This window comes from Dipodomys spectabilis, unplaced genomic scaffold (genome assembly GCF_019054845.1).
Source record: "Dipodomys spectabilis isolate Male_0828 unplaced genomic scaffold, ASM1905484v1 ptg000669l, whole genome shotgun sequence".
Lineage (NCBI taxonomy): Eukaryota > Metazoa > Chordata > Mammalia > Rodentia > Heteromyidae > Dipodomys > Dipodomys spectabilis.
This window is the reverse complement of record NW_024871346.1, coordinates 8,066,970-8,076,438: the sequence shown is the minus strand read 5'-3', so window position 1 is coordinate 8,076,438 and position 9,469 is coordinate 8,066,970.

Here is a 9,469-nt window from a genome sequence, read left to right as displayed (position 1 = left end):
GGTTCCGGACTTCAGCTGTGTTGGAACTACAATAAAAGGCAAAATACACAATGCTAGCAGGTCTCCATGATAAAAGTCAGGGAGCCAATAAAGGATTGAAACTCAGACATAAAGTCAGGGTTAGTCTATGCAGATGAACCCAAGAACATTGACTGAGAACTCACTGGAAGCACCCAGAAATGGCAAAACCAAGCCCCTATCTTCTACAAATGGAGAGCCATTGATTATGATCTGAGGACTTGCTAAGCCCTCTCTTGGGATAGAGAATGCAGAAGATTTTTTGTCATCAAGATCTTTGCTCTTCTTACTGAGGTTAAAGGCCTAGGATCCATTTCCTGTGCAGCTTGAAGAGGGAAATATGACACCAGCTTCAAGAAGAAAATAACTTACTCGTGGAAAAGTTTGCATGGCCTATCCTCACCTGGGAAGTAGACCTTGATGTTGTAAAGGGGGAGACTGTGTCCAAGACTGGATCCCGTGGTTAAGGATTTCATATTCTGGAAAGGATTCATGGAAATGGCCTTCCTACAGCTCAAGACTCTTCTCTGAAGCCTCACATTGAGTGAACATAAGGGAGGAAGGAACACTAGTGAAGAACCAGTTACAAGCTCAGCATTGGCTGTCCTCTGTAGGTCAAGAATGACACTAGGAGACGATGCTATGGAACCAGGCTTCCTGGTGTCCGTAGCGATGAGAGATCAGAGCTGGCTGGCACAACCTCTAGAGACTAGGCCAATGTAATTATAGCAGGCAGCAAGTCATGTAGTCACCCGCATGTCTTGACCTACCAAGGGTCTCTGATGGCTCCTACGCCCATTATCTTCCTAGGGATGAGAAAGGGCTGCTAGCTGGGTAGGTGGACTTCTCAACCAAGGCATGGATGAGGTAGTGGGAAGGATGGAGGCAGCCACATTGATGAGAGATCATCACCTCTTATCTTACTTCTAGCTTTATACTAGATTTCAAAACCTCAAAGAGCCCATTGCTTCAAGGATCTAAATCTTCTTGAAAGACAAATTCTTCAGGAGTTTGTCTACAGGTATACAATGAGTATTATCCCTAACCTTCCAGAGACTTCAGCAGTCATTTACTGTAATTGTACACTGAGAAAAACCAAAGAGGCCATGGAAACACCTACCAAGAGACCCTATCATAGTCCCCCAGGATAAGGGCCAGACGCTCACAGTTCAAAGCAGCCAGTTTGATCAACCAGAGAGGCACAGAGTTGTGATAACACCCAAGTATTATCTTCTCAGCCCTGAGTTTGCAAACAATTTACTGAAGATCATAGTGGAGATCATATCCCCTTCCAAGTAGCAGCTCTAAAAGGTAGCTGCTTTGATAGCTATCTTTCCTACCAAATGCCACAGATGTGCTTCCAAGGGTCAACATACATTCTTTTCCACCCTCCTTGATAAAATACAAAGGTAGTTCAGACCTCCACGCAAGAGACAAGGAAAAGTTCCTGTTCCGTCACTGTTTAGACTACAGATTGCTTTCACACACCCTAGAACACCAATCTAATCCTTTCTTTCTGGTGACACCATGTTAATTGGATCTGGTTGTTTAGAAAAAGGGGAGGGAGATAGCAAGTTCTCTGGCTGTTCTAGCAAAGTATCTACCTGCCAAAATGTAGCAGGGATACCTACATATTCTCACAATTGCCTTTGCCCAGTAACTCAGTGTTATGGACCAAGCGTTGCTGTCAGTCACACCGATTTGTTTAGACAATTTTCCATTTTCTCTCCATTATCCGATCATCCTTCCCCGAATTTCCTCACCTGTGGGAACTCTTTTACATCTCTCTTTACATCTTTTACATGAAAGGTCAACACCTTCTTTCAACCATGGGAGTAAAGGAACATTTCAGGACAACAAGAAAACAGTTCTGGACATGAATGCCAGTACCATCAGAGAATGAGCCCCAAGTCATGCCTCAATACATCGTCTAGAAGCTTCTACAGCTGGGCTTGTGTTTACAAGTCTGTCCCCTTTCCCACCCTCTACTGAAGGATGTACTTTAAGACAGCAGTGTGCACTCTGTCCCTCATTTTACACAGCAGGATAAGCCTTTATATTTTTTTTCTGAAAGTCTTACTCTTGTTATTTATAAATTGAGTTCAGAGACCAAAGTACCCACTATGAAGACGGCAGGGAAAAACTAAGCCATGTTCACTGATGAGGATTTCTGGATTGTAGTCTCTCATGGCATTGGGGACATCTCCAAGGCAGAACGCTGCCGTATCTGGCCTCCCTCCTCCCCTGCTATGGGAAAAGGAATACAAAACTGGTGACATTTTCATCCAATTTAGAGAAGACACACCACACTTGGAAACATGGTTCCAGCACACCTTGATTATACTGAAGACCTTTTGTCTATACAAGTCTCCAATAAAAAAGGCTGTAGGATACTCTGCTGTTTTTATCACTGTATGTATACAATCCAAGAAAACCAGTGAGCCATCTTTGGTATAAAGGAGACATTAACAAGTTATGCGCAAGTCATGCTCTTTGCACCATTTCTGAGCCCAGCATCTGAGACACTAGGGGCTTCCCGTTGGATGGCCTGTGGTTATGACTAGAGCTGGCCACATCAGGTGAGGGACAGACTCATGAAAAGAGAATGGGTGACCCCAACTGTATCCTTCAAGATGGACGCAGTCAACCCAGGATGGAGACTGAGGCAGTCCTGAGAGCACATGAACATGAGCAGGTAAGGGCAGATATCACCTGCCTTCTGCCAGGATCGCGACAAAGAAACATTTTTCCATGTTTAAGCCACATGGGAAAACAGCACAAAATCTAGTTGTCAGCTGGTAGAAGACTCACTCTTAGCTTCAAAATATTAGTGACATCTTTTCCCCCAACATGACCATGAGGCAGCAATGGATCTCCCCATTTCTACCATCACAGCAGAGCCAGAGCCAGTGCCTCAGGTCACCAACTAAGGTAAAGTTCCGGTTTACGCGTACCAATGTATATTTGCGCTATGGAAGTGGGCAGGGAAAGGGGAGGCAGCAGGGTTGAGGTGGGTTCTGGCACCCATGCCTCGGCCCAGGGGAAGAAAGAACACCAAGGCCCACACATGCTTTCTGTCTTAGAGCCTAGGCCCAAGGGGAAGGCTCCACAGTAGCCTTCCGAGAAGATCATGGCATCTCCATCATTAAATGGCTTTCAGTTTGTTTAGAGTAGGACTATAAAGGGCTAACACTTTATTAACACAGGGTGGCCTGAAAACAGCTTGTGCATGATAGCTAAAAACCATCAATATCCCCAGTATTCCTTCTAGAAATGCAAGCTTGCACTCTTATTAGGAATGCTCTGCTTACCTCCGAGTCATGAAGAGCATCATTGCTTCAGAAAAGCATGGGCAGAGGCTCAATAGGGTGCCTTCTCTAGAGCAATTCTACCCTGAGATCTCTACTACCCTGTTAGTGGATGCGGTGAGCAAGGATCGGAATGGCAGGGTGGAGCTTGGAGGAAGTCCAGGCGTCTCCCCTAATTCCCTCCCATCTTTCCTCACCTTGCCGTCTCACTTTCAGTACCTTACAGAGGGAGGGGGTGGTCAAGAAGAACATCGTACTTCTTTATCACTTTCCATTTTACTACTCTCCAAGAGCAGTTAGGAGAGGATCTTGGACCTTAGAATCTTGGCCATTTCTTCACCATTGTAAGTTATAAGGCCTCTTTCTACTGTAAGCTTATGAATCACCAAGCGTAGCCATGAAGAATAAAATTTGAAGTCCAGAGAAGTCTGACTTCCCTTAGATAATTGGTCCTTGATTTTGTCCATATTTGATTTGCTTTTGCTTATATTTAACATCTTTATTCAGCTTAACTCTCCATATCTGGTTTTCTTTGCTGCTGCTACTTCTGTTAGGATAAATTCCATATAGCTGCTGTGGTTTGGGGGCTCTATAAGCTGCATCCGGGACTTCTGTTCGTTGGGACAAGAGTCCACCACCAGCAGTCCACCAAATCTCCAATAAAGACTCACAATTGTCTTTTTAGCAGTGGCTTCTCTTTCTCTTTGTGGAGTTTCCCCACAGCAGAACCAACCAACCTCTTCATAGCTAACAGGCCAATGGCAAAGAAGGTTTTCTATACAGTGGCCCTCTAGTAAGTCATTTCCACTCCTGGTGCAGGCAGGATCAATTCCTTAGCTTCTACTAAGTGGAAAATAGAGAATTGCTTCAGTTAAAGGGAGGTCAGGAACACATTGAAGATACTCCTTCAATTCTTCTCTCTAGTAAGGCTGCCTTAGATCACAATTTCCATGGGGTCTCTTAGGACTCCCTATACACCAAAACTGAAGTCCAGCTGCAAATAGCTCTGCAGTAATAGTCACAGCATTCAAAGAGCCAATTTCACATCTTCTGTGAATGAAGAAAGACTTCATGGTCAGTGTTGCCATAACAAAGTTATGAAACAGCAAGGAGGAGAAGACTTGGGAGGTGACCTCTCTTAAATCTGAGGGTTTTAGTAAACCAGTTGGAGCAGATGCTTCTGATGTCTGGTGTCATGTGACCCTTTCCCTGTTCACTTTCACCTATCATTTCCTGCAAACTCAGAAACTGACCAGAGAAAGCATGATCTCAGAAAAAAGCACAGAGGCTAGGTAGAGTACTTGACTCAGTGGGAGGAGTTCTCTACAGTATTCTACCTTCTACCCTGTTAGAGGGTGAGCAAGGCTCAGAATGGGTGAGCCCAACTTCGAAAAGTTTTACGGGACCCAATATATTTAAAAGTGATATATACAAAAATTGAGATTAATTTCTCCCTTTAAGAAAAAAATCCTAGCTCTCCTTCCACTAGTGAAAGGCTAGAGTATTGGAGGCAGTGACCATTTGTTGCTTGTTTCAGAGCAGAGCAACACGTGGTGCTAAATCACCTGGTTGTGTGCCCTTATAAGACCTGAAAATCCTTAGCTCGGGGCTCCTCCGAGGCTCCACTGTGTCAGAGTGTAGGACGAGGCCCGAGCTGCAGCCCGTTTAAATAGAACAGCCTTGGAGTCTGACTCTTGGTGGTCTTATTGTGGGGTTCCTGCGACCTTGCATAACACTAGACTATCCTGTCTAGAATAGCTGTCAGGCAAAACAGCAATGGTCTTAACAATAGACTATGAAAGTTATCAGATCAGTGCCCCTGCTTCCTGAGTTTCCAGCTGTTTCCAGCTGAGCTTCCAACTCTCTTTAAACGCATCTTAGTGGAATCCAGCTCCCATTATCCTGTAGTGGAACCATACAACACAATGCTTGGGCAACTGACCTCCCTTACTTCCATTGCCTTGTAGTCGAACCTTATAATGCGATCCTTGGGCAACCCAACTCCCTTACCTCTTGCTCTGTGGAAATTAATCCCTAAACAGAACACTTTGTACTGTCATGCCATTTTTAAGATTCTGCTTTCAAGGACAAAAAGCAATGGCAACTCTGGAGCTAGGGGGAGTAGTAGCAGAAGTCATCAGTATCCTTCCAGATCATGACAGGAATATCTCATGATGACTCCCAGGGACTGGTTAAAGTGTTTGGTGCTACCCAAGAAGAAATATAGGTTATTACATCAAGACCAACCAAAGGTACCGTTTCTCAACTAGGTGAGTTAAGATTACTTAGAGGTAACTCTACCACGCCAATGGAACACTAGTAGATTAAAGAAAAAAACTTCTGCTTTCAAGCAAGCAAAGGTTACAATTCTGAACATTCAGAATTAGCTCTCTAGACCTAAGGCAGTTGTATGGCACCAAGCGTCTCAGTGCTGGAGGTTAAAGAGTGGCAAAATGTGGTAGCACCACAAGGACCCACCTTGGCATCTTTGGACAAGACTTCCACTGAAGAGGAAACTTGAGCAATGGGCTATACAATCCTTCATATAGTACATGAACAGCCATGTCCACTGGTAATTCCAAGTTTGGTGGAGTGGGAGGAGACTTGCTAACGACTTTGGAAGTCAGCAATGACGACAGGTTCTGAGTGACCAATGCCCAGTGGACTCAAGACTTAACCACATTCACCAGGAAGGTCTCCAAACTAACCTTAAGCTAGTCTTAAAGCTAAAAGGTTTTAGGTTCCGGACTTCAGCTGTGTTGGAACTACAATAAAAGGCAAAATACACAATGCTAGCAGGTCTCCATGATAAAAGTCAGGGAGCCAATAAAGGATTGAAACTCAGACATAAAGTCAGGGTTAGTCTATGCAGATGAACCCAAGAACATTGACTGAGAACTCACTGGAAGCACCCAGAAATGGCAAAACCAAGCCCCTATCTTCTACAAATGGAGAGCCATTGATTATGATCTGAGGACTTGCTAAGCCCTCTCTTGGGATAGAGAATGCAGAAGATTTTTTGTCATCAAGATCTTTGCTCTTCTTACTGAGGTTAAAGGCCTAGGATCCATTTCCTGTGCAGCTTGAAGAGGGAAATATGACACCAGCTTCAAGAAGAAAATAACTTACTCGTGGAAAAGTTTGCATGGCCTATCCTCACCTGGGAAGTAGACCTTGATGTTGTAAAGGGGGAGACTGTGTCCAAGACTGGATCCCGTGGTTAAGGATTTCATATTCTGGAAAGGATTCATGGAAATGGCCTTCCTACAGCTCAAGACTCTTCTCTGAAGCCTCACATTGAGTGAACATAAGGGAGGAAGGAACACTAGTGAAGAACCAGTTACAAGCTCAGCATTGGCTGTCCTCTGTAGGTCAAGAATGACACTAGGAGACGATGCTATGGAACCAGGCTTCCTGGTGTCCGTAGCGATGAGAGATCAGAGCTGGCTGGCACAACCTCTAGAGACTAGGCCAATGTAATTATAGCAGGCAGCAAGTCATGTAGTCACCCGCATGTCTTGACCTACCAAGGGTCTCTGATGGCTCCTACGCCCATTATCTTCCTAGGGATGAGAAAGGGCTGCTAGCTGGGTAGGTGGACTTCTCAACCAAGGCATGGATGAGGTAGTGGGAAGGATGGAGGCAGCCACATTGATGAGAGATCATCACCTCTTATCTTACTTCTAGCTTTATACTAGATTTCAAAACCTCAAAGAGCCCATTGCTTCAAGGATCTAAATCTTCTTGAAAGACAAATTCTTCAGGAGTTTGTCTACAGGTATACAATGAGTATTATCCCTAACCTTCCAGAGACTTCAGCAGTCATTTACTGTAATTGTACACTGAGAAAAACCAAAGAGGCCATGGAAACACCTACCAAGAGACCCTATCATAGTCCCCCAGGATAAGGGCCAGACGCTCACAGTTCAAAGCAGCCAGTTTGATCAACCAGAGAGGCACAGAGTTGTGATAACACCCAAGTATTATCTTCTCAGCCCTGAGTTTGCAAACAATTTACTGAAGATCATAGTGGAGATCATGTCCCCTTCCAAGTAGCAGCTCTAAAAGGTAGCTGCTTTGATAGCTATCTTTCCTACCAAATGCCACAGATGTGCTTCCAAGGGTCAACATACATTCTTTTCCACCCTCCTTGATAAAATACAAAGGTAGTTCAGACCTCCACGCAAGAGACAAGGAAAAGTTCCTGTTCCGTCACTGTTTAGACTACAGATTGCTTTCACACACCCTAGAACACCAATCTAATCCTTTCTTTCTGGTGACTCCATGTTAATTGGATCTGGTTGTTTAGAAAAAGGGGAGGGAGATAGCAAGTTCTCTGGCTGTTCTAGCAAAGTATCTACCTGCCAAAATGTAGCAGGGATACCTACATATTCTCACAATTGCCTTTGCCCAGTAACTCAGTGTTATGGACCAAGCGTTGCTGTCAGTCACACCGATTTGTTTAGACAATTTTCCATTTTCTCTCCATTATCCGATCATCCTTCCCCGAATTTCCTCACCTGTGGGAACTCTTTTACATCTCTCTTTACATCTTTTACATGAAAGGTCAACACCTTCTTTCAACCATGGGAGTAAAGGAACATTTCAGGACAACAAGAAAACAGTTCTGGACATGAATGCCAGTACCATCAGAGAATGAGCCCCAAGTCATGCCTCAATACATCGTCTAGAAGCTTCTACAGCTGGGCTTGTGTTTACAAGTCTGTCCCCTTTCCCACCCTCTACTGAAGGATGTACTTCAAGACAGCAGTGTGCACTATGTCCCTCGTTTTACACAGCAGGATAAGCCTTTATATTTTTTTTCTAAAAATCTTACTCTTGTTATTTATAAATTGAGTTCAGAGACCAAAGTACCCACTATGAAGACGGCAGGGAAAAACTAAGCCATGTTCACTGATGAGGATTTCTGGATTGTAGTCTCTCATGGCATTGGGGACATCTCCAAGGCAGAACGCTGCCGTATCTGGCCTCCCTCCTCCCCTGCTATGGGAAAAGGAATACAAAACTGGTGACATTTTCATCCAATTTAGAGAAGACACACCACACTTGGAAACATGGTTCCAGCACACCTTGATTATACTGAAGACCTTTTGTCTATACAAGTCTCCAATAAAAAAGGCTGTAGGATACTCTGCTGTTTTTATCACTGTATGTATACAATCCAAGAAAACCAGTGAGCCATCTTTGGTATAAAGGAGACATTAACAAGTTATGCGCAAGTCATGCTCTTTGCACCATTTCTGAGCCCAGCATCTGAGACACTAGGGGCTTCCCGTTGGATGGCCTGTGGTTATGACTAGAGCTGGCCACATCAGGTGAGGGACAGACTCATGAAAAGAGAATGGGTGACCCCAACTGTATCCTTCAAGATGGACGCAGTCAACCCAGGATGGAGACTGAGGCAGTCCTGAGAGCACATGAACATGAGCAGGTAAGGGCAGATATCACCTGCCTTCTGCCAGGATCGCGACAAAGAAACATTTTTCCATGTTTAAGCCACATGGGAAAACAGCACAAAATCTAGTTGTCAGCTGGTAGAAGACTCACTCTTAGCTTCAAAATATTAGTGACATCTTTTCCCCCAACATGACCATGAGGCAGCAATGGATCTCCCCATTTCTACCATCACAGCAGAGCCAGAGCCAGTGCCTCAGGTCACCAACTAAGGTAAAGTTCCGGTTTACGCGTACCAATGTATATTTGCGCTATGGAAGTGGGCAGGGAAAGGGGAGGCAGCAGGGTTGAGGTGGGTTCTGGCACCCATGCCTCGGCCCAGGGGAAGAAAGAACACCAAGGCCCACACATGCTTTCTGTCTTAGAGCCTAGGCCCAAGGGGAAGGCTCCACAGTAGCCTTCCGAGAAGATCATGGCATCTCCATCATTAAATGGCTTTCAGTTTGTTTAGAGTAGGACTATAAAGGGCTAACACTTTATTAACACAGGGTGGCCTGAAAACAGCTTGTGCATGATAGCTAAAAACCATCAATATCCCCAGTATTCCTTCTAGAAATGCAAGCTTGCACTCTTATTAGGAATGCTCTGCTTACCTCCGAGTCATGAAGAGCATCATTGCTTCAGAAAAGCATGGGCAGAGGCTCAATAGGGTGCCTTCTCTAGAGCAA